General features: G+C 37.3%; 1 long non-coding RNA gene across 1 annotated transcript; it reads left to right on the top strand.

Annotated features, from left to right (window-relative positions):
- The first annotated feature begins 22 nt into the window (after window positions 1-22).
- LOC129179315 (uncharacterized) lies at window positions 23-24,513 on the top strand. Its single transcript, XR_008569940.1, has 4 exons — window positions 23-326; window positions 23,200-23,697; window positions 23,778-23,909; window positions 24,296-24,513. It is a non-coding gene; the product is annotated as an uncharacterized LOC129179315 (long non-coding RNA).
- The last annotated feature ends 538 nt before the right edge of the window (window positions 24,514-25,051 follow it).

Raw genomic sequence — 25,051 nt, 5'->3', positions numbered from 1 at the left:
TCTCATCAAAAGCTTAAAGTGTCACTAACACACTTTCTCATCTTAATTCCACATAAATGTTTCATTTATTTCTTTTCATACATCATAAAGATCATAATTGCTATGGATCCAAGTGGACCTTCGACTTAAACAACCTTCTCTTCCGCCAGGTTCCTGCTCCAAACACCGGCCACGTCCTCCAGCAGCAGCCGGCTCAGGAGGCTCCTCGGGCGGCCTCAGTCGGCTCAGCATCCCGGCGACTCCACGGCCGGAGGCTCCACCCTGCACTACCCCGAGAAGCGCTTAGGGGGCGCCAGTGTCTAATGCTCCAGGCATTTTGCTGCAAAGTGAGTGAGAGCATGATTCATTGCTTCATTGATTCATTGATTCATAACTACTTTTATTTTTTTTTAAAGAGGTCTATGATGATGACAAATTGATGACGGCATTAAAGTGTAATCACACACTTTTTAGCTCCACTTGAGGCGACTAATGATACAATTTGAAGATGTCTCGTCTTTTTAGGTGTTTGTCCTTGTCCTAAATAATAAATCTATCAGCGGGCGGATAAATGTCAGCTCTGCATCAACAAATAAGACCATCAGAGCCTCATCTTTTTTCAAATAGGCCAAAATAAATCAGTGGCTTTTCTCCCACAACAAAGAGAATGCATGAAAAATGAGCTCATGTACTTTTCATTAAAATGTTTGCTTATGCACAAGGACATCTTCTTCCACTAAAAGAAGTAGAAATGGCATTTAATAATAATAAAAAAAAACACCAAACATCATTATTTATCATTATTTGTTATATTTATTATGCTTACACATTCATCTCCACAGCCCAAAAGGAGAATCATAAATCATAAAACCTTTTGCGCATTAAACTAAAAGAATGTAAGTCATTATTGCAAAGCCATTGCGCCTAATAAGAACACAACCAGTCTGCATTTCTCTTAGTGTGATACGTAACATCTCCACTTTTTCTCCTAATGTTTTCATTTTACCTTCAGAATACGCTGAGGGCCAATAAAAATTGAGTTGTGTGCCACAAATGGTCCCCGGGCTGCACTACACCCCTGATTTAATGCAAAAAAGATTTTAAAAATTCAGCTACATTAGGTTATTTTTCCTCAAAATATTACACCTTTATTCTCGTAAAATAACAACACTTTTGCTCTATTTTGACTTTATTCTTGTAAAATTATTACTTTTTTCTCATAATATTACAGCTTAATAACTTGTTTTTATCGTTAATATGACAATTTCATGCTACTAAAATGATGTTATTTTTACTCACAATATTACAACGTTAGTCTTGGAAAATTACAACATTTGTTCTCCTAATATTTTGACTTTATTTTTGTAAAATTACTACTTTTTTCCACATTGTGGCTATTGTGTTTTCTCTCATTATTTCAACATTCTTCTTGTGAATTTGCTTTTCGTAATTATGACTTTATTCCCATAACATTTTGACTTTATTCTTGTAAAATTACAGCATTCTTTTCTTCTCATAATATTACAACTTTATGCTAATAAAATGACGTTGTTTTTTTTCTCATCATGTTACACCGTTGTTCTCGTAAAATTACATTTTTCTCTTAATATTTTGACTTTATTTTGGTAAAATTAAATTTTTTGTAATATTGCAATTTAATAACTTCTTTTTCCATTAATATTTCAATGTTATGTTATTAAAATTACGTTATTTTTTCTCTTTCTATCACGTTATTTTTGTAAATTTACAAAACATTTTTCTTAATATTTTGACATTATTCTCATAAAATTATAACGTTTTTCTCATAATATTACAACTTAAAAAAACGTTCTTTATATTTCAACTTTAAGCCACTAAAATGACGTTATTTTTTCTCATACGATTACGTTATTCTCGTAAAATTCAGACTTTTTTTTGTTAACTTAATATTTTGACTTTTGGGTTTGAAAAAAATCTAACCAAAAATAGTGCTTTACAAAAAAAAAAACAGCAATATTAAAATTTTTCCAAGCGTTACCTTGCTTAAGTAATTAATACGCCCCATGAAAATGTCGTATTTTTGACACACGGATCACTCCTGCCCCTCTAATGACAGTTTTTAGATTATTAGATTCTGCTCCAGAACCCGAGCCCCTTCTCTCTTCAATTGCCGTTGCTCACTCGTGACGGACGCTAACAAGCTCAATGCTAAAAGGCATCTAAAGTATAAAATGTATCGCAAGTCCAAAATCTCAACACTTGCCGAAAAAGCATTCAGATGTAAAAATGGTGGGCTTTTTTTTTTAAACAGTGGTACATGTATGCTGTGCATTTTACTTGTATGACCACGTATTTCCAAATTATTACCCCTTTTTTACCCCTGCCTATTTTTGGAGGGAAAAAAAAGACCAAAAATCCACAAATTTGTGGTATATTATCTTACCGATAAGGTAAAATGCTTTTATGTGTACAAAAAAACAGTACAAACGTGGTAAAGTACTGCATGTATTATTATTACCCATTATGGTAAATTACATGTGTTTTCTGCAAGAAAAACATTTCCTATTTTTGTGGAGAAAAAAAAGCCCAAAAATCTATGAATTTGCAGTATATTAGCTGTGAAGTACTAGCTAAAATGCTTCTATATGTACAAAAAATGGTAAAATGTGGTAAAGTACTGCATATACACTCCTGATCAAAATCTTAAGACCAGTTGAAAAATTGCTGGAATTAGCATTTTACACATTTGGATCTTAATGAGGTTTTAAGTAGAGCTACAATATGCAAAACAAGAAGGGGGAGTGAGACAAAAAGCATTTTGAAAAAGTCATTTATTGAAAACAACAATTAAAACTGGAATAGGTTGTTTATCAGCTGATCAAAAGTTTAAGACCATCGCTCAAAAAATAACAAAAAACTCTCGAAACCAGAACAAAAAGTGTTCTCAGTAGGACTCAGTAATGAGGAGCTCCACCGTTCTTGTTCATCACTTCATAGATGGCTTTGGGCATGCTTGATGCGAGTGTTTCCAGGAGGCTAGTGGGAACATTGCTCCAAGTGGTGAAGATGGCTTCACCAAGGGCATCAACTGTCTGGAACTGATGGCCATTTTTGTAAACTTCCCTTGCCATCCATCCCCAAATGTTCTCTATGGGATTTAAATGAGGAGAACATGCAGGATGGTCCAAAAGAGTGATGTTATTCTCCCTGAAGAAGTCCTTGGTCAAGCCAGCATTGTGAACTGCAGCGTTGTCCTGTTGAAGAACCCAGCTGGTACCACACAGACGAGGACCCTCAGTCATGAGGGATGCCCGCTGCAACATCTGCATCCGTTTGACGACCCTGCACCACCTGAAGCTCCAGTGTTCCACTGAATGAAAAAGCACCCCAGACCATGATGGACCCCCCTCCACTGTGCCGGGTAGAAAACATCTCAGGTGGGATCTCCTTGTCATGCCAGTAACGTTGGAAGCCATCTGGACCGTCAAGGTTACATTTGTTCTCATCAGAATAAAACATTTTTCCACCTTTCAATGTCCCATGTTTGATGCTCCCTGGCAAAGTCTAAACGGGCACTTTTGTGGCGTTGAATTCCTTTTTTGTTTTTTAAAGCCTTTTCCCACAGATGGTGTCTGATGGTTATTGCGCTGCAGTCGGCACCAGTAAGGACCTTCATGAGGGTAGAAGACCGCCCTGTGTCTTGATGGGCAGCCAATCAGATCCTCCGGCTCAGCGCAGGTGTGATTTTTTTGGGGGTCTACCACTTGACTTTGTTGTTCCATAATGCTCAGGATCTTTCCAAAAATGTAGAATGACTGATTACCTGCTGCCAACCTCAGCAGCCATGGCACGGTGCGAGAGGCCTTGCTTATGCAGCTCCACAATCCCACCACGTTGAAAAAGAGAAAGCTTCTTAGCTTCACCACCAGGAGGGCATGACAGGGGGAATGATGACACAAAATGAACATCTTGAGCAGATTTTGGCTTTTGTAGCCTGTGGTCTCAGCTGATAAACAGCCTGTTTCAGTTTTTTTGTTGTTGTTGTTTAAATTACAAGTTGTGCTTTTTGTCTCACCCCCCTTCTTGCTTTTGCATGTTGTAGCTCTACTTAAAACTTCAGATCAAAGATCCAAATGTGTAAAATGCAAATTCTAGCAATTTTTCAACTGGTCTTAAGATTTTGATCAGGAGTGTATTATTGAAATGTTTCCGGGGGGACAAAATGGGCCATTTGTGGGGGGGGTAAATCCAAAATCAATGAATTTTCCGTATATTAACTTCACCCTCTCAAGTACCAGCTAAAATGCTTTTATGTGTACAAAAAAACGGGAAAGAACGGCCCAAAATGGCCCAAAATCAATGAATGTGTCATATTTTATCTTGACCCTGTCAGGTACCAGTGAGGTCAAATGCTTTTATGTGGACAAAAAAACAGTAAAAAGGTGGTAAAGCACAGCATACACTGTACTATTAGTACTCAATTATGGTGAATGAGGTGTGTTTTCCAAGAGGAAAAAATGGCATATTACTGAAAAATAAAAACTAAAAATCTATGAATTTGTCGTATGTTATGTTCACCCTGTCAGGTACCAGTGAGGTAAAACGCTTTTGTGTACAAAAAACAGTAAAAATGTGGTAAAGTACTGCGTATATTGTTGTTACCCAATTATGGTGAATGAGATGTGTTTTCCGCGTGGAAAAAAACGGCCTTTTCCTGGAGGGAAAAAAAAGCCCAAAAATCTATAAATTTGCCGTATGTTATCTTCACCCTGTCAGGTACCAGTGAAGTAAAACACTATTATGTGTACAAAAAAACCCATTAAAAATGTGGCAAAGTACTGCATATATTATTGAGATGTGTTTTCCGCGGGAAAAAATGGCCCATTTCTGGGGAGAAAAAAAAGCCCAAAAATCTATGAATTTGCCATATATTATCTACACCCTGTCAAGTACCAGCTAAAATGCTTTTATGTGTACAAAAAAAACAGTAAAAATGTGATAAAAATTCCGCATATTTATACACTCATACATACTACTGCAATATACGCACTCACACAACTGGGATGGCATTCATACGGTGTTCTTTTTTGTGTTGTTTGGAGGCAAAAATACATTTTGGCAACAAGGTGCTCGACCGTGGGCATATTAATGTTAACTGCACCGCCCGGCTGCAACCAGCAGAGGCGCTGTTGGTTCGGTTTCAGCTGGTTAGCTGTCTATTGTATTGTATTGTATTGTATTGTATTGTATTGTATTGTATTGTATTGTATGTACTTTATTTATCCCACAGCAGGGAAATTCACTTGTTACAGCAGCAAGCAAGATACGCAAGTAAAGAATACATAGTGACATAGTGACTACGACATGGTTCAGGTTTGTCTATGCCACTAGCGCTTTAAAAAATACATCAATTAATAGAAAAATCGAAAAAAAATTGTACAAATGAAAAATATTGTAATATAATATACTAACAAATAAAACAGAATATAAAAATAAAAATAATATAAAAACGTTTTTTTCATTTATTTTTATTTTTTATTTTACAAAGCACCTGCTAGCAATTAAAAGTACTTGAAAAAAAATAGCGAGATTGGATGAAAGTGCAGTAACTGAAGACCAAAGATGGAACTGTGACTTTCTCAGTCAACATCCTGCAGGAACCATCATCATCTGATCACAGAGTAAGGAAAAAAAAAACACACATTTCTCTCCACGCACACACTTTTTTTTTCATATCCGTCAACCAATTTAGTGGTAATGTAAAGCATTTAAAAGCTAATTCGTCCGTTTGTTCCCAATACAAACAAGATTAATGCATCAAGACTGGCGCTAATCCTGCATTCCGCTCGCAAGCAAGTAAATGCTTTAATCCCTCACATGAAATTAACTTGTACACACACACACACACACACACACACACACACACACACGGGCGCTAACAATAATAAAAATACTGCCGAGGGGAAGCAGGGAAAGAAAAGACAGGGGGGCTGTGCAAAAAAAAAAAGAAGAAGAATAAGAGGAAGGATGAATTAATAATGAGCCACTTTTCTCGCGCTATCCGGCGATTATACAAATGGGGAAAGTGGCCAAAAAATATTCAGTATGGCATATGGCACTTCAGCTGCCATATGTGCCAGTTTTCACAAAAATTGGCAATGACGTCCATGATGGTCAGCAGCGACTGCCAAAAACACAGCCAGGCCCGAACAGAGGGAGGCGTGAGGGGTGTGTGTGGGGGGTGCTGCTGCGGTTTAGCGCTGATGGCTGGCGAGGAGTCCTAGCACCACAGAAGAAGAGAGAGAGAGAGAGAGAGAGAGAGAGAGAGAGAGAGAGAGAGAGAGAGGAGAGAGAGAGAGAGTGGGGGTATAGGTCACATGGTTGAGGTCAGGGGTGTCCAAACTTTATCCTCCAGCAAGGGCCACATTGTGAAAAATGAAAGGATGCAACTTGTTAGAATTGGACATTATTGTCGTAATATTTGAACTTTATTCTTGTAAAATTATAGTTTTTTTTAAATTTTCCAACGATTTCAAATTTCTAAAAGAAAATGTACATAAAATTTTCTTTTTTAAATTATGACTTTATTCCCATAAAATTTTGATTTTATTCTTCCAAAATGATAACTTTTTTTTCCCTCATAATATTTTGGCTTTATTCTTTTAAAAATGTTATGTTAAAATGTTTTGCCATTATATTACTTTTATATTGTTATGTTATGTTATGTTATGTTTTATGTTATGTTTTATGTTATGTTTTATGTTATGTTATGTTATGTTATGTTATGTTTTGTTATGTTTTGTTATGTTATGTTTTATGTTATGTTTTGTTATGTTTTATGTTATGTTATGTTATGTTATGTTTTATGTTATGTTATGTTATGTTATGTTATGTTATGTTTTATGTTTTATGTTATGTTATTTTATGTTATGTTTTGTTATGTTTTATGTTATGTTATGTTATGTTATGTTATGATTTATGTTATGTTATGTTATGTTATGTTATGTTATGTTATGTTATGATTTATGTTATGTTATGTTATGTTATGTTATGTTATGTTATGTTATGTTTTGTTATGTTATGTTATGTTATGTTATGTTATGTTATGTTTTGTTATGTTTTGTTATGTTATGTTTTATGTTATGTTATGTTTTGTTCTGTTCTGTTATGTTATGTTATGTTTTGTTATGTTATGTTTTATGTTATGTTATGTTATGTTATGTTATGTTATGTTATGTTATGTTATGTTTTGTTATGTTATGTTATGTTATGTTATGTTATGTTATGTTATGTTTTGTTATGTTATGTTTTATGTTATGTTATGTTTTGTTCTGTTCTGTTATGTTATGTTATGTTATGTTATGTTATGTTTTGTTATGTTATGTTTTATGTTATGTTATGTTATGTTATGTTATTGTTTCCTTTTATGATATTATGACTTTATTCCTATAATATTCTAACTCTAATATTCTAACTTATTCCTCTAATATTCTAACTTATTTTGTTTTGTTTGTTGGTCTTTATTTTTCCAGTTTTCTTGTTAAATGATATTTTTAAAATGTGCCAAGGGCCAATGAACAAAAACAGCCTTAGGCTGCAAATGGCCCCTATGCCGCACTTTGGATACCCCTGACTTACCCCATAAGACAGCAGAGACATTTGTACTGTAAGTCAAAGGAAACACACACCAAGACAATTTGTGTTGTTTTCTTTCTAAACAAACAACAAAAAAACTATGAATTGTGACTTGAAATATTGCCTTTATGATTGCCACATTTTCACCCTGGAACAGATTATTTGCATTTCGCTGATTTCCTGTGTGAGAAACTGTTTCTAAATGGGAACAAATACGAAAAGAATGTAAATACAAAAAGAATGTAAATACGAAAAGAAAATTTACAAGAACAATGTTGAAATAGTGGGAAAATTTTTAAAAGTAAAAAAAATAGCAGAAATGGAAAAAACTGTTTTATTTTTACAAAAATAAAGTCAAGATATTAAGAAAAGGTTGGAATTTTATAATGAATAATGTTGTGATATTATGAGGAAAAATAACGTCATTTTAGGAGCATAAAGTTCAAATATTCACCAAAAAAGAAGTCATTAAGTTGTAATATTGTCAGAAAAAAAGGTTACAATTTTACGAAAATAAAATGTAAATATTACGGGAATAAAGTCATAATTCCAAAAAGAAAATTTACTTGAGGAAATTTGAAATCATTGAAAATTTTTTAAATAAAAATAACAACAAAAATGGGGGGAAAAAGCTGTAATTTTGCAAGAATAAAATCAAAGTATTATTTAAAAAAAATTTATAATTTTATGAGAATGATGTCATTTTAGTAGCATAAAGTTGAAATATATTAACAAAAAAAGCTGTTATTAAGTTGTAATATTATGAGGAAAAAAGTAAAAATTTTACAAAAATAAAATCTAAATATTACAGGAATAAAGGCATAATTACAAAAGGAAAGTTTAAATGAAAAAATGTGAAACTGTTGGAAAATGTTTTTAAAAAACAACAGAAAAAAATGGTGAAAAAAAGTTGTCATTTTACAAGAACAAATAAATGAAATGACATGAAAAAATAAGTTATTAAGCTGTAATATTAAAAGAGAAAAGCTGTAATCTAACCAGAAAAAAACGGGGCAATTTTACGAGAATAAAGTCAAAATATTAAGAGAGAAAAGTCGTAATTTAAGGAGAAAAAAGGGCAATTTTAGGAGAATAAACTTGTAACATTATGAGGAAAAATAATGTCAATGGTGGCACATATTTGAAATGTTCAAGAAAAAATATGTTTTTTAATGTTTTAAATAACGTCGTATTGTGAGAAACAAACAAAACAAAATAAAGTTGTCATTTTTGAAAAATTTGGTTGGGGAAAAGTTTGTATATTATGGGAATAAAGTCAAAATATCATAAAAAGAAAAAATCATATATAATATAATGTGATGTAATCTAACATAATCTAACATAACGTAATGTAACGTAACGTAACGTAAGCGTAGCGTAGCGTAGTGTAGCGTAGCGTCACATAATGTAACGTAACGTAACGTAACGCAACGCAACGCAACGCAACGTAACGTAACGTAACGTAACGTAACGTAACGTAACGTTACGTAAGGTAACGTAACGTAACAATATAAGAGTAATATAATGGTAAAACTCTGGCGAGCCCATAAAGAACTTCGGTTCTGTTGCCCCCGTTTCGTCGGTGTAAACCGGAACCAGTCCAAGGCGCGCATGTTGCACTCTTCCAAGTTGGGGGTGCAACAGGGTGCGTTTTCTCACTCGTAGTCGGCGGACAACCTCAGCACTGCAAAAAGCGTTGCGGCTGTTGAAGCGCCAACGCTGCTGTCACACGTGTTGACGCTCCAGAACCGCCGCTCTGGACTTTGTCCTCTACTGGTACCCAACCGGTGGACGCTCATAGCTTTGACGGAAGGATCTCGCTTGTGTGTGTGTGTTTTTTTTCATCACCGCATTTGCTGGCCGCCATGTACGCAACATTTGGTTTTCACATTTGGTGTGTGTGTGTGTGTGTGTGTGAAGCGACACATAGGTTTGAATTGAATTGTTATAAACGTAAAAGCAGAACCAAATCAACACCAAATGTCCGAAGAAAAGTGGTCTTTTCTTCCCCCCCTTTCCCCTGCCATCCATGATGGCGGGCCGGGCCAGCTGCCAGAGCCTCTCAAGGCTCAATGTGCACTGAGCCGCCGTGGCAAGACTTAATGTTCCGGCCCGTTCTGGCCCCCGGGGGGCGTCCTCGCAAACACTAGGCGACACACAAAAACACACTTTGGGGAAGAGCGACACGTCTGCCTCTGTCAGGACCGCCCGACGTCCTCGTGGGCCGTCACGTCGCCCCCCCATTGGCTGCGCTCTGCTCGTCTCGCTCAACTGGGCCGATTCGTTCAGAAGGCGCTTTAAAAGTTTCTTCTCTGGGCTCGTGGTTCCTCCACCGAAACCCAAACTTACAAATATAATGTCATCAAATTAAAATGACAATAATAACAAAAATACCTGTCAAATCAAATAAATAAAAAGCCAATATGAATAGCATACATTGTAAATGTCAACACTAACCATAATACCCAGAAATGTAACAGTCAGGAGCACCTACACAGGTGTGAAAACATGTTTGCCACCTTGCTGGTTTCTTATTTTTTTGCATGTTTGTCACACTTAAATGTTTCAGATCATCAAACTAATTTAAATATCAGTCAATGACAACACGACTGAACACCAAATTGTATTTTTTTAAGGGAGGAAAACAATCCAAAGCTACATGTCCCTGTGTGAAAATGTGATTGCCCCCTAAAGCTAATAAGTGGTTGCCCCCCCTTAGCAGCAACAACTGCAATCAAGCGTTTGTGATAACTTGCAATGAGTCTCTTACAGCGCTGGGGAGGAATTCTGCAGAATTGTTGTCATTCAGCCACATTGGAGGCTTTTCCTTTTTAAGGTCATGCCACAGCATCTCAATAGGATTCAGGTCAGGACTTGGACTAGACCACTCCAAAGTCTTCAGCCATTCAGAGGTGGACTTGCTGGTGTGTTTTGGATCATTGTCCTGCTGCAGAACCCAAGTTGGTTTCAGCTTGAGGTCACCAACAGATGGCCGGATGTTCTCCTTCAGCAGAATTCATGCTTCCATTTATCACAGCAAGTCTTCCAGGTCCTGAAGCAGCAAAACAACCCCAGACCATCACACTACCACCACCATATTTTACTGTTGGTATGATGTTCTTTTTCTGAAATGCGGTGTTACTTTTACGCCAGATGTAATGGGACACACACCTTCCAAAAAGTTCAACTTTTGTCTCATCAGACCACAGAGTATTTTCCCAAAGGTCTTGGGGATCATCAAGATGTTTTCTGGCAAAATTGAGACGAGCCTTAATGTTCTTTTTGTTCAGCAGTGGTTTTGGTCTTGGAACTCTGCCATGCAGGTTGTTTTTGCCCAGTGTCTTTCTTATGGTGGAGTCATGAACACTGACCTTAACTGAGGCAAGTGAGGCCTGCACTTCTTTGGATGTTGTTGTGGGGTCTTTTGTGACCTCTTGGATGACTCGTCACTGCACTCATGGGGTCGTTTTGGTTGGCCGGCCACTCCTGGGAAGGTTCACCACTGTTTCATGTTTTGGCCATTTGTGGGTAATGGCTCTTACTGTGGTTTGCTGGAGTCCCAAAGCTTTAGAAATGGTTTTCTAACCTTTTCCACACTGATAGATCTCAATTAATATTAGTTATGTTATGTTTTAACATTTTAATAGTCATTTTAGTAGCATAGAGCTGAAATATTAAAGAAAAGATATGTTATTTTTTAAAAAGTAGTAATATTATGACAGAACAAAACTAACTTGGAGCATGAGGTTGATAGGCGGATCGGCTCAGCGTCTGCAGTTATGCGGTCACTGTAGCCGACCGTCGTGGTGAAGAGAGAGCTGAGCCGGAAGGCGAAGCTCTCAATTTACCGTTCGATCTACAGTATGTTCCCACCCTCACCTATGGTCATGAGCTTTGGGTCATGACTGAAAGAACAAGATGGCGGATACAAGCGGCTGAAATGAGTTTTCTTCGTAGGGTAGTGAGACTCACCCTAAGTGATAGGGTGAGGAGCTCCGTCATCCGGGAGGAGCTCAGAGTAGAGCCGCTGCTCCTTCACATTGAGAGGAGCCAGCTGAGGTGGCTCGATATGCTCGTCCTGCCCCGGGATGCAGACAAAGCTCTGCTGGAGGTGACAGTTGAAGACTCGATGAACGGGAATAAAGTAACAATATTACAAAAAGAAAATGTGTCACATTAAAATATTTGGAAACTTAAAAAAAATAACAATAGCAGAATAGGAATAAAAAAATAATTAAATTAACAACTAAATGAAAAATCAATTTAAAAAGAAAACAACAAAAGCAAAAGTGGAAAAATCAGCAGTCATTTTACAAGAATAAAGTCAAAATATTATGGGAGTAATGTCAAAATTTCAAAAGAAATTTAAAAAGACGAGAGTTTAAATAGTTGGAAAAACATTTAAAAACAATATACCCCCACCCCCCCCCAAAGAAACAGCTGTAATTATATGAGAATAAAGTCAAAATATTGTGAGAAAAAAGTTGTGTTCAAATTAGAAAAAAGTCACAATTTTACAAAAATTAACTTGTAATATTATTTTAAAAAACAATCATTTTTAGTAGCATAGAGTTGAAATATTAACTTTTTAAAAAAAAATCATAACATTGTAAGAAACAAATCAACAAATAAAGTTGTAATTTTTGGAAAATGAGTTTGGGAGAAGCTCTAATATTATGGGAATAAAGTAATAATATTACATAAAGAAAATTTCCAAAGATTATTTAAGAACAAAATTGAAATGTTTGAAAAAAAAACAGCAAAAAAGGAAGGAAAAATAGCAAAGAAGGAACTTCATACCAATTGTACGCTGTTTTTTTCTTGAAATATACTGTATATAATTTGTTAGCATATCTACGTGTGTTGCTTTACAAAATATCAAAGTGTCAAAGTTGCATCCTTTCATTTTTCATCATGTGGCCCTCGCTGCAGGAAAAAACCTTTGGACACCCCTGGGTTAAAGCAAATACTACATTTTTCCTTATTAGCATGTTAAGTTGGAGGACAAGTAAATTAGCAAACACGAAACACTCTCATTGTCACCTTTTTCTGCACTCACGGCTGCCCCGAGCTGCTTTTTTAACGCCAAAGCTGCGTTTGAGTGTCGTCGGGAAGGCCGGCGCCGTGTTGTTTTGATGTGGATGAGGAAGCGTACGGGGACGCAGATGACACATGATGAGGGAAGAATGCCTTCAGGAGGGGCTGTCAGCTACAAAAAAAAGAAAAAAACAACACCACCGCTCCCGGTACCACCTCGACCCGAGCCGCCCTGGCACGGGACCACCGCAGGAAAACAACAAATCAAAGCCAGCAGCGGCAAAAAAGCACAACACACACACACAGATGCATTCCCCATGGGCGTACGCCAGCAGCTAACACTGTGTGTGTGTGTGTGTGTGTGTGTGTGTGTGTGTGTGTTTGTGTTTAAAGCAAACAGTGGGACACAGCTGCTAAGTGGAGGGCATTCAAGGTGTGTGTGTGCGCCAGTGTGTTCATATTTGCGTGTGTGTGTGGCCTCTCCCAGGCTCCCTGTGCGGGGAGGCCTCGGCCTTCCACAAGACCATCAAAGTTTCATCTGAAAGAGACAAAAAGAAAGCACGCAGAGCTGACAGTTTGCACGGTAAAAGTGAAAGATGAAAACATCATCAACAGAAAGATGATATCTGTGGGGGGGGGGAAGTTAACGAATGTTAAGCAGGTGAATTCTCCTTTAGAAGGCTTAATGCTTTGTTTTGACAGCACACGCACACACACGCCACATTAGGCCACACCCACCTTCACTTCACTTTGTTTGGAAGACGAGAGAAAAATGGTTTGAAATCTTGCGTAATAATCTTACGTAAATTGTTTTTTAGAACATGAAATTATCATGAAATTATAATGTAATTATTATAATAAATGGGAATTATTATTATTATTATTATTATTATTATTATTATTATTAAATTATAATAATTACTATCCATCCATCCATCCATTTTTTCTACAGTTTGTCCTCACTAGGGCCCTGCGATTGGCTGGCGACCAGTCCAGGGTCTGTTGCCCAAAGTCAGCTGGGATAGGCTCCAGCATGCTCCCGTGACCCTAATGAGGAGAAGCGGCATAGAAAATGGATGGATGGATGTCCTTTCTAGGGTGATGGAGTATGCTGGAGCCTATCCCAGCTGACTTTGGGCGAGAGGCAGGGTACACATAATAATAATAATAATAATAATAATAATAATAATAATAATAATAATAATAATAATAATAACAATAATAATCATCATGTTAATTGTTGTATAATATTGTTTTTAATAATAACAACAATAACAATAATAATCATCATTATTATTATTATTGTTATTATTATTTTCTGCCTACCCCACCTCACCTGAAGTCAGCTGGGATAGGCTCCAGCATACCCCATTAACCCTAGTGAGGACAAGCAGTATAAAAAAAATAATGGATAATAATCATAATCATCCAATAATAATCAATAATCAATAATAATCATAATAATAGTAATAACAATAGTAACTACTACTAATAATAAAACTATTATATTATTATTATTATTATTGAGAAAATATACAAATATATAACTTTTTAAGAGCCAAATTATTATTTCTCTTTTTTAAATGTAATTTGAATTATTCTTATTATTTAATGATTGCAGTCAACTTTTCCGATCGGATTTTATGTGTTTTCTTTTTTATTTACCATTAATATTTTTTACATCTTGCTACTTCTAAAGATGATGGCTGATTTGATCCACATTGAATGTGTAATAATCCTTTTTAAAATGTCTTTATTGTGTTATGTTCATCCCTTGTGGAAACTCATTACATTCATTTACATACTGCGTGCGTTTTGGTTCTTTTTTGTGTACAAATACCTGAAAAATAAAAGTATATACATAAGCCATAGCAAGTGGTAGTTTAGATATTTTTAAAAAGATGTAATTATTACTTATTTTGAACACAAACTATAAATGCAAAAGGTCATACCTTTTGCATTTGTAGTATACATAAATATAGTATAAAACCACAATTAAAAAGTGATTTTATTACTTTGATATATTTTTTTATTGGGTATACTGTATTTTCCATTCTGAGACATTTTTACATTTAGAATGAATATTTTATCACCCAGTAAAAAAGTAAGTCGACTTTAACGTCCGGAGTCTGGACGTGGTTCGGGAGGAGGAGGGGTCCAGGATGTGGACCTGGCACACTTTCCCTGGTGTTTGTGGAGCATATGGCTGACAGGATTGGAAAGATTTTAATAAAAAGCAAGTCAATCCTGAGGGATTTCCAGTGAGGGTGGGGCTGGGGGAGGGGGGCCGGCTGTGTTTAAGAGGGCTGGGGGGGTGGGTGGGCGTCTGAGTGACCTGGGACATGCTGGCAGTCACCAGGGATCCTTTAACTTCTGACCCTGGTGGACATGGATAGCGATGCCTGATGATAATTGCTGTCAAGCCCCACCCCAGTCCCGGGTGACCCCATCACCCCCTTTCCCCCGCTCGTCTTCACGCCCGGGGCTTCGGACTCTCTCTGGGTGTCACGCACCGGGACTGGGGCGACCTCATTCCCCGTCCTGGGAGCAGATTTGACAGCAGATTTAGCTCATAAGCGTCGTCCCGCTTTCAGTCTCCCGTCTCTTTGTCTTTGGCGGCGAGGCCTCGCCCGCCCCCCCCCCCCCCAGTTTGGGCCGGTCCTGCTAAATGAGGCGTGGCGGACTCGCCGAGCTTTCTGGAGCAAAAGAAGGAGCGGCGTGTTAGCAGGAAGGGCGCCAAGCAAGGCGAGCGCTGGAGGACCTGCTCCCACTTTTAATTGCTCGCATATTCTTGGCCTGCCGCCCTCCTCCAAGGAAAGTGTGTCAGAGGGAGGGGGTGGGGGGTGGACACATCTTTATTGTTTGATTTGTCAAATTTGTTTGGCAGCTTTTGAATTGAGCCCACATGGACGAGCCAAACTGTCAAGGAAAGTTCTTTTCATCCCAAAAGCCAAGACTTGGACGTACGCGCTTTGCCTTGGACGGCTTTCAAAGAAAAGACTTGAGAGGAAAACTACCTCCACCAAGCAAAAGAGGCTCCTTTCTTTTGTTATTGATTACTCATTACTCATTTACACCAAAAACAACCATGCTAAGCTGCCTTGGTGCTGGCCTCTAAACATGGCGGACATGAGCGCCACCAACAGGACTGTGTTTTTTGTTGGGGAGCTACTTCATGCTACTTCAAACGCCACTGATGGCCACATAGTGAAAGATGAAAGGATGCAACTTTGCCACTTGGATATTTTGTAAATATGCTAAGAAGTTATATACTGAATGTCAATGCATCTCATCTTCGGCATGTGCGGTCGGTGAAGAAGCATATAATTAGTACTGCTCTTTGCTCTTTTTACCCCACTTTTTCCTCCAAATCCTTCAACTTTTTCTTAAATAATCTTCGTCAATTTAGTTTTTGTAATATTATGACTTTATTCCCATAATATTATCATTTTTTTCCACCCCAATCTGATTTTCCAAAAATTTTGTTTGGTTTCTCAAAATATGACATTATTATTACATGTTATTTTAAACAATAACAGATTTTTTCTTTACCATTTCAACTTTACGCTACTAAAACGACATTCTTTTTCCTCATAATATGATCAACGTAAATATTAGCCAATGACAACACAACTGAACACAAAATACAGGTTTTAAATGAAACTTTTTATTATTAAAGGAGAAAAAAATCCAAATCTACATGGCCCTGTGTGAAAAAGTGATTGCCCCCACCACCCTCAAAAAATAACTTAACTGAGATTAATTGAGATCTATTGGTGTGGAAAAGGTTGTAAAGTCATTTCTAAAGCTTTGGGACTCCAGCAAACCACAGTGAGAGCCGTTATCCACAAATGGCCAAAACATGGAACAGTGGTGAACCTTCCCAGGAGTGGCCGGCCAACCAAAATGACCCCAAGAGCACAGCGACGAGTCATCTAAGAGGTCACAAAAGACCCCACAACAACGTCCAAAGAACCTCAGAAATCAGGAAGAGGGCAAACACTTTTTCACACCACTATATGTATATTATGTATGTATTGTATGTATGTATATACAGTCAAACCTGTCTTAGCGGCCACCTTTATAGAACGGCCACCTGCCTATAGCTGCCACTGAAAAATCCCCCACAGCAAATGTACATGTTATAGACCCTGTGTATAGCAGTCACCTGTCCAACGTGGCCAGCGGCCACCCATTTTGTCTCCCTTGGTCAATATCTGACTGCATATAGCGGACAAATTACCAACTCAAGTAGAAGCTTCATGCACGAAAAAGTTTTGTTTTTCAATCAATGAAGCCGTCGTGTGTAGACTTTAATTACTGAGTCCTAGCTCAGTCACAATCATTCACAAGATCCACACAAACTGTCAGATGTTCCACATAAAAAAGCCGTCTTCTTTGGAGCTTGCTATTTCCTGGTCAAACATGTAACTTTAAGAGCATTTGCACCAAAACATTACCGCAAAGTAGGCTGGGAACAGGACGTGCTCCCAGCGACGCTACAATAAAAAAAAAACATATGCTAGCATGCATGCGGCAGCGGGAGCAAAACTGAGTTTGGTTGTACTTAATTGAAGTATTTTATCAGTTATCAGTTATTATTAAGCCTCTAGCTTCCTTTTAGGAAGTAAAAACCTTGGCTATGATTGCACTACATTGTCATGTAGACCTACAAAGTACACTTGGAAGAACAAGAGGTGAATAAATGTATTGCAACTGATGTGAAACTGATGAGGGGTAGGATTAAATAAGCTTTGCTTCTTCCTACTCCTTTTTGGACATGCAAAATTGTGAATTGAACTATGTGATGTGCTACTGTTTGACTCATGCATGTTCAGGATTAAAACCATGAACCATGATAATAACAAGCCTAGTAGTGCTGTACAACTTTTATCCGCAGTCCGCAGTGCCCTCTACTGGTAAACATTATTATTATTATTTTTTTCCCTTTTTTCCTCTACTGGTCAACATTCAAACTGGACGCCAACCTGTCTATAGAGGCCACCTGTCTATAGCGGCCACTTTTGCAGACTCCCTCTAGTGTGACTGTATATATATATATATATATATATATATACACTATATCTATTTTTCTCATAATTGTGACTTTATTCCTAATATGTTTCTCATAATATTATGATGTTAAAAATGGTGTTTTTTAAAATATTTCAACTTTTTGTGACTAAAAGACTAAAAAATTTTGCTCATAATATTATTATTATTATTATTGTAAATTGCGACATTTTCGCATTAGATTACAACCTTTTTCACTTAATATTTTGACTTTATTCTTTTTTTTTGTTTTTGCTACTATTTCAAACTTGCTTCTTGTAAATTTTCTTCTCCTAATTGTGACTTCATTCCTGTAATATTTTGACATTATTCTTGTAACACTACAACTTTTCCTGGAAACTAATTTTCCAAAAACTACAACTTGCTTTTATTTCTCATAATATTATGACTTGAAATTGAAGTCTATTTTCTTTGTTTCAGCTTTATGCTACTAAAATATAATTATTTTATTTTTTCCTCATAATATATACATTATTATATACGACTTTATCTGGTTGTCAGTTTTTTTCTCTAAATATTTTGACTTTATTGCTGTAAAATTACAGCTGTTTTTTCCATTTTTGCCATTGTTTTTTATTTTTATTTTCCAGCTATTTAAATCTTTCTGCTTGTAAATTCTCTTCATATAATTCTGACATTATTCCCATAATGTTTTGACTTTATTCTTGTAACATTATAACTTTTTTCACAACCTAAATTTACAAAAACTACAACTTTTTATGTTGTTTGTTTTTTCTTTTAATATTAAAAAAAGTATTTTTTTTTTAATATTTCAACTTTATACTACTAAAATGACATTATTTTTCCCCATAATGTTACAACGTAAAATCACATTTCTTTCAAAATAATGGTCAAAAAGTGTATTGTCCAAAGCAAAAAAAAAAGAAAACATTCCATTCCTAACACAAGTCCTCTGCATGCTTATCACCTGATTAAAATAGCCTTGGTTGTTTAGGCATGTGAAGCTGCCCTTCATCGTCTCTCTTTTTCACAGGAGGAGGAGATCATATGTGGTTCTCGATATTAACTAATACAGGGGTGTCCAAAGTGCGGACTGTTTTTGAATTTTTTTAGTTGAACAACAAAACAAAATATAACAGCAAAAATGGACAAATCAGCAGTCATTTTACAAGAATAAAGTGAAACTATTCATCTAACAAGAAAAAGTTGTAATTTTACAAGAGTAATATTGTAAAATCATGAGGGAAAATTACATCATTTTGGTAGCAAAAAAAATCAAAAATAGAACAAAAAAGACCTTATTATTTTTAAGTTGTAATAATGTGAGAAGTTATAATTTAATTTACCGAGTTAAAATATTATGGGACTAGTAGCAGAAATTGAAAAAAATAGCTGTAATTTTACAAGAATAAAGTCAAAATATTAACAAAAAAGTTTTAATTTTAAACAATGAACTTCATTTTATGTGGAAAAAAATGTCTTTTTAATAGCGTACAGTTGAAATATTAAAGAAAACTATTTTATTTCTTAAAAAAATTTGAAAAAAAGAATATTGTGAGAAACAAACAAAACAAAATGAAGTTGTCATTTTTGGAAAATGAGATGGGGGGAAAACTCACAGTATAATATTATGGGAATAAAGTCAGAATATTATGGGAATAATGTCATGATTATGAAAAGACAATTTACAAGAAGAAAGTTGAACTACTTGGAAAAAAAACAATTGCAGAAATGGAAAAAAAACAGCTGTAATTTTACGAGAATAAAGTCAAAATATTAAGAGAAAAAAGTTGTGTTCTAACGGGAAAAAGTCGCAATTTTTTTACGAGAATAAACTCATCATATTATGTGGAAAAATAACATTATTTTATTAGCATAGAGTTGAAATATTAAGGAAAAAATTATGGTCTTTTTTCTATTAAAAGTTGAAATATTATGAGAGGCAAACAAAACAAAATAAAGTTGTCATTTTTGGAAAATTCTAATATTATGGAAAAAAAATCACAATATTGCAAAAAGAAAATGTACAATAATTATTTAAGAAGAAAGTTGAAATTTTTGGAAAATAAAAAAAGAGCAAAATGTTCATGCTAATAATGCACTTTTTTAATACAGTTTTTTTCTTGAAATATCTTCTTAGCATATCTCTCTTGCTTTACAAGATACAAAATATCAAAGTGGCCCTTCCTGGTCACCCGTGAACTAATATGTTAGCACTTAAGATGTTTATTAATAGGGATGTTGGATATTGGCTCTTTTGCCGATATCCGATATGCCGATATTGTCCAACTCTCAATTGCTGATTCCAATATCAAGTGATACCGATATGTGTAACATCACATATCTCCTGTTGTGGAATGAACACGTGTCTGTTGTGAAACTAATGGATACAGCATCAGCAATACGCTTGGCGTGGCTGTAAACAACATCTCGCTTCAGCAAAGCACCGCGTCTGCCCACTGCTATTTCTGCCATAGACACGTGAGGGAATAGACTGTGCACGGGAATACAGTGTTTTCCACAATGTCGGCAAATTATGCTCACAAAATGATGTTAAAATGGCCAAATCATGCGTTCTGTGGGCCATTGTTAAGTCTTACCTGTGAAAATGTTAGTGCCTGGGATTTGGTTTGCAGCACACGAATGAGGCATCTCCTCCGTTCCGACTCTTGCCACACCCAATATGGCGGCGACATTGACGTAGGGCTCAGAGCTCAATGCGGTGTCTACCCTGTCCACCACGTCCTGCCACCCCGAATGCAGTTAAGCAAAGCATCGGTGCAAGTATATGCTTGGGCCGTGTCGGCTTTCATCATAAGGAAAAAACCTGATACCGATATTGACCGATATTACATTTTTATGCCAATATCGGCCGATAAGATCGGACATCCCTAGTTATTCATAAGCTTAGAAAGGTACTTACAGTATGTACATCCGAAATGAATTCCATATAGAAATGTTTGAACTTTGAGTGTGTCGCATTCGACTGTTTGAGCCACCCCCACCCCACCCTTAGCGTGTCGGCATGTTCCCACATGGGATGGGCGCAGCACAGTTTCTCCTGTCTCGGGACGCGCGGCGTGAACTTTTAATACGATCACTCGTATCGCCACATAGGCTGACATGGGTCCGCGGCCACGGCGTCCGTTTTCCCGTACGCAAGCATAAGAGCTTTGGATGGATGGATGGATGGGTGGAGGCATGGTGAATGGGCGCCCTCCCCTCCACACCAACCGCCATCCCTCCTCCACGGCTCCTAATGTCATCTTAAAGGACTGTGACAGTAATGATGTGTGCTTGCAGGCCCGGCTTTAATGGACGCACTTACAGTACCAGCAAGCGCAGGCCAATCTCGGCAATATTTAGCTGGACGTTGAGCCGCACTGCCTGGGCCTCAAGTCGTGTTAGCTTAACACCAAACGCCACTCAAGTAGGAGGGGCCGAGGGGAGTGTGTGTGTGTGTGCTTGGCTAAATGCGGTGGAACATTTGCTGCTTCCCAAAGTCCTTCCAACTTCCTCAGGCGCTTCTAAGCACCTGAATCAAGTTTTGCTGGTGTGAGGAAAGGACAGCAGATTGCTCGCTTTCGCACAGGAAGCGCGAGCACTCGGTGCGGCAAAGACCTCAGCCAAGGCTCAAACACAATGCCAGTGGGACGTGGCCGCCATGTCGTAGTCCACCGCCATGCGAGGGCCACGTAGCGAAAAATGAAAGGGTGCAACTTTGCCCCTTTGATATTTTGTAAGATATGCTACGAAGTTCTATTTGTTTGAATCATAGTCATATCGGTGAAAAAGCCTGTTATTAATATCAACTTTGCTCTTTTTTCCCCACTTTTGCTGTTATTATTTTCTTTTCCAAATATTTTAACTGTAATAAATTGGCTTTTTGTAATATTATGACTTTGTTTTCATAATATTTTGACTTTATTCACATAATATTGTAACTTTTCTCCAACCTACGTTTCCAAAAACTTGTGTTTGTTTCTCATAATATTACAATTATTTTTCTTTTTAATTTTTTGTCATAATATCTTTTCTCGAGAAAAAATTGCAACTCTTTTTCTCATTATCACATCGTTTCCTCACGCCATTCTATTTCACCTTGCTTTGTGTAATTACGAGTTTATTCTCCTAATATTTTAACTTTATTCTTGTGACATTATACATTTTTCTGCAACCTGATTTTCCCAAAATGGTGTTGTTATGTTTGTTTTTCAGAACATGACAACTTTTTAAAAAATGGCATCTTTTTTCTTTAATATTTCAACTTCATGTTATTTTACCTCATAATATTACAAGTTAATTCTCATAATATTGTGACTTTTTTCTGGTAACATTAGAACTTTTTCCGCAGCCTAATTTTCCAAAAATGTAATTTTTTTCTTTTTGTTTTTCATAATAAGACGACTTTTTTTTTCTTTAATATTTCAACTTTATGCTATTAAAATGATGTTGTTTTTCCTCATTATGCCTTATGCCATTATTCTTGTATACTTATGGCTTAAAATTTTTTCGTGTTATATTTTGACCCAAAATTACTGTTGATTTTTCCATGTTTGCTGTTTTTTTTCTTGAAACATATTTTTATATTTTTTTGCACTGAGACAGTACCACGGTCAGTACCAGGATGAACACTTCCCACCCTGAATAGTCAGCATCTTGGCTACATAGCGGGAGGGGAAGGACAAACTCGAGTGGTTGCAAATCACCATTAAAAAGGAGACAAGAAGAAGAAGCAACTAAAAATTGTAATCCTCATTTCTGGCAAGTGTGCAAATTGAAATACAACCTTGCCACCCTGAATAGTCGCCATCTTGGCTATGTAGCGGAAGGGGAGGGACTAACTCGAGTGGTTGCAATTCACCATTAAAAAGGAGAGAAGAAGAGGGTATTTGGGCAAATATTTGGCCATTTCCAGTAAGTGCGTAATGACAGCAATGGATTTGGGACAGCACTACACTGTCAACATTCACACACTCAGGAACTGAGTGTACAGTGTACACAGTGTACTTATTGAAGTGCACTGATGGAAGTGCACCAAAAAGAAGAACCCAATAAACCTGCACTGGTTTCCCTGAATCCCAGCTGAATAATTAATTTATTAATCATTAATTGCACACTGCTGTGGCGCAAATCATCAAAAACAGTCTTCCTCCAGTCATGACTCACTTGCTGGGAAGGAAGGACGTTGTTTGTTTTGCTGTCGCCGTGGCAACCACACTGGCTAATTTGCCTGCTTTTTTTTGGTCTTTTCTTCTTCTGTTTATGATTATTTTCCTGCCCAGCTTCAGTTTTCAGCGGATCTTTTGTAAAAGTGTAAGAGATGACTGTAGCATGGGTCACAACAGGAACACCATTGCTTTTGAATACTTGCATGTGGCTGGAGTCAAAGGTCAGATCAGTAGATGTTCCTTGACCCTTTTGCTCTGAAGTCTCATGTGATCTTTTCACTTTTTTCACTTTTATTTCAACTTCTAAACTGTTTTTTTGTTTTAATCTAATACAAGCTTCTTGAACGTGTGCTGTGATTGACAGGTGACCAGTGCAGGGTGTGCCTCGCCTCTCACCCCCCTCAAAGTCGTCTGGGATAGGCTCCAGCTTGCCCGTCACCCCGTCACCCCAGTAAGGTATGTCTTTTACAGACATGCTGCGAAGAAGGGACGTGTGTAAACGTGATGGGTCCACGACCGCGTCCGTGATGGCGTCCGTGATGGCGTGGAGGCGTGCGCCGGTCCGAGGCAGGCGTGTTCCTCATAATGAAACAAGTCCACCCCTTCTCCCCACTACCCCCACCTCAGTAATTGTTCTTGATTCCTCCTTTGTGTTTCACGCTTGACTCGCCCCTCACGTCAGGGCGGGCGCACGAAGACGTGCGCTCGGCCCGCCGCTGACAGCCGAGCTTGGTGATGAAGAAATTAAGGATGGATTAATCTGTCTGGAAGCGTGCTAGCAGGCCAGCGTGTTTGCCTCTGACAGCGCCGACGCCGCTTGCACGCTAAATCCAACTGGAGGGAAGTCGTGGTTGAGAAACAGGTGACGAAATTGTCGCAAAATGACCTTTTCCGCTTTCTTCCTCATTGAAGTCGCTAATGTCCACCGCTGTACGTTTCTAGATGCTGCCTTTCTACTTCCTGGCAGAGACGCTTCCGGAATGTTCACTTTGGAAGGCAGCAACACTTCCTGGCGCTCAAAAGCTGACCTGACAGCCTGGAAACGAGCAGGGAAAGAAACAAAGATGGCTGCCGGTAAAATTGTTCATATTCAAAAGAGATTTTTATCAAGTTTGCAAACACAGTAGAACCTCTAAAGTCAAACGCGATTGGTTTGGATACAGAAACTATTGTAAAAAATCTGTTCCAGGGTCAAACTGTGGACATCATGCATATTTGATGACATGTACAGACAAATGGTTTCACTCACATTTTCACATTCTAAACTCTCAAAGAAGTGGAAAAAGAAGCACATAGTGTAGGAGTAGTCAACTAAATTGGAATGCTGTGCTGTTTTTGAGGATCAACTGTAAAAACTGGACTCAGAGATCCTCTATGTGACAGAAGCGAACTGTCGTTTTTGAGTTGAAGATCTCAGTTTAAGATCCTCCATATGACAGATTTGCTCTGCTGTTTTTGAGGACCTACCGCAAACACTCTCCTCAGAGATCCTCGAAATGACAGGAGGGCTCGGCTGTTTTTGAGGACATACTGCAAAAACGTGAGTCAAAGATCCTTTATTTGACAGGAGAGCTCTGCTATTTTTGAGCACCTACTGCAAAAACACTGGTTGAAGATCTTCAATATGACAGAAGTGCTCTGCTGTTTTTGAGGACCTACTGTAAAAATGCCAGGCAAAGATTCCCTGTACAACAGGTGTGTTCTGCTGTTTTTGAAGATCTACTGCAAAAACACAAAAGATCCTCAATATGACAGGAGACCTCTCCTGTTTTTGAGGATCTTCTACAAAAAAGCAAGTCAAAGATCCTCAATAGGACAGGATTGTGCTGCTGTTTTTAACAATATACTGCAAAAATACTAGTGAAAGATCTTCTATATGACAGGAGACCTCTACTGTTTTTGAGGACCTACTACAACAAATAAGTAGTAGTAGTAGTAGTAGTAGTACTTTATTAATCCCACAGCAGGGAAATTCATCTGTTACAGCAGCAAGCAAGATACACAAGTATGTACACAAGTCAAGAATGCATAGTCATTGACAATGCATGCAATGCATAGACATAGTGAAATACAAAATGGTTCAGGTGTTGTAGAGCCAAAGTCAAAGATCCTCTATGCGACAGGAGCGCTCTGCTGTTTTTAACACTCTTCTGTAAAAATGCCATGTCAAAGACCCTCTATATGACAAGAGTGCTCTGCTGTTTTTGACAATATGA

This window comes from Dunckerocampus dactyliophorus, chromosome 4, assembly GCF_027744805.1.
Source record: "Dunckerocampus dactyliophorus isolate RoL2022-P2 chromosome 4, RoL_Ddac_1.1, whole genome shotgun sequence".
NCBI lineage: Eukaryota > Metazoa > Chordata > Actinopteri > Syngnathiformes > Syngnathidae > Dunckerocampus > Dunckerocampus dactyliophorus.
The sequence above is the reverse complement of the archived record's forward strand: the minus strand, read 5'-3'. Positions and strand labels throughout refer to the sequence as shown.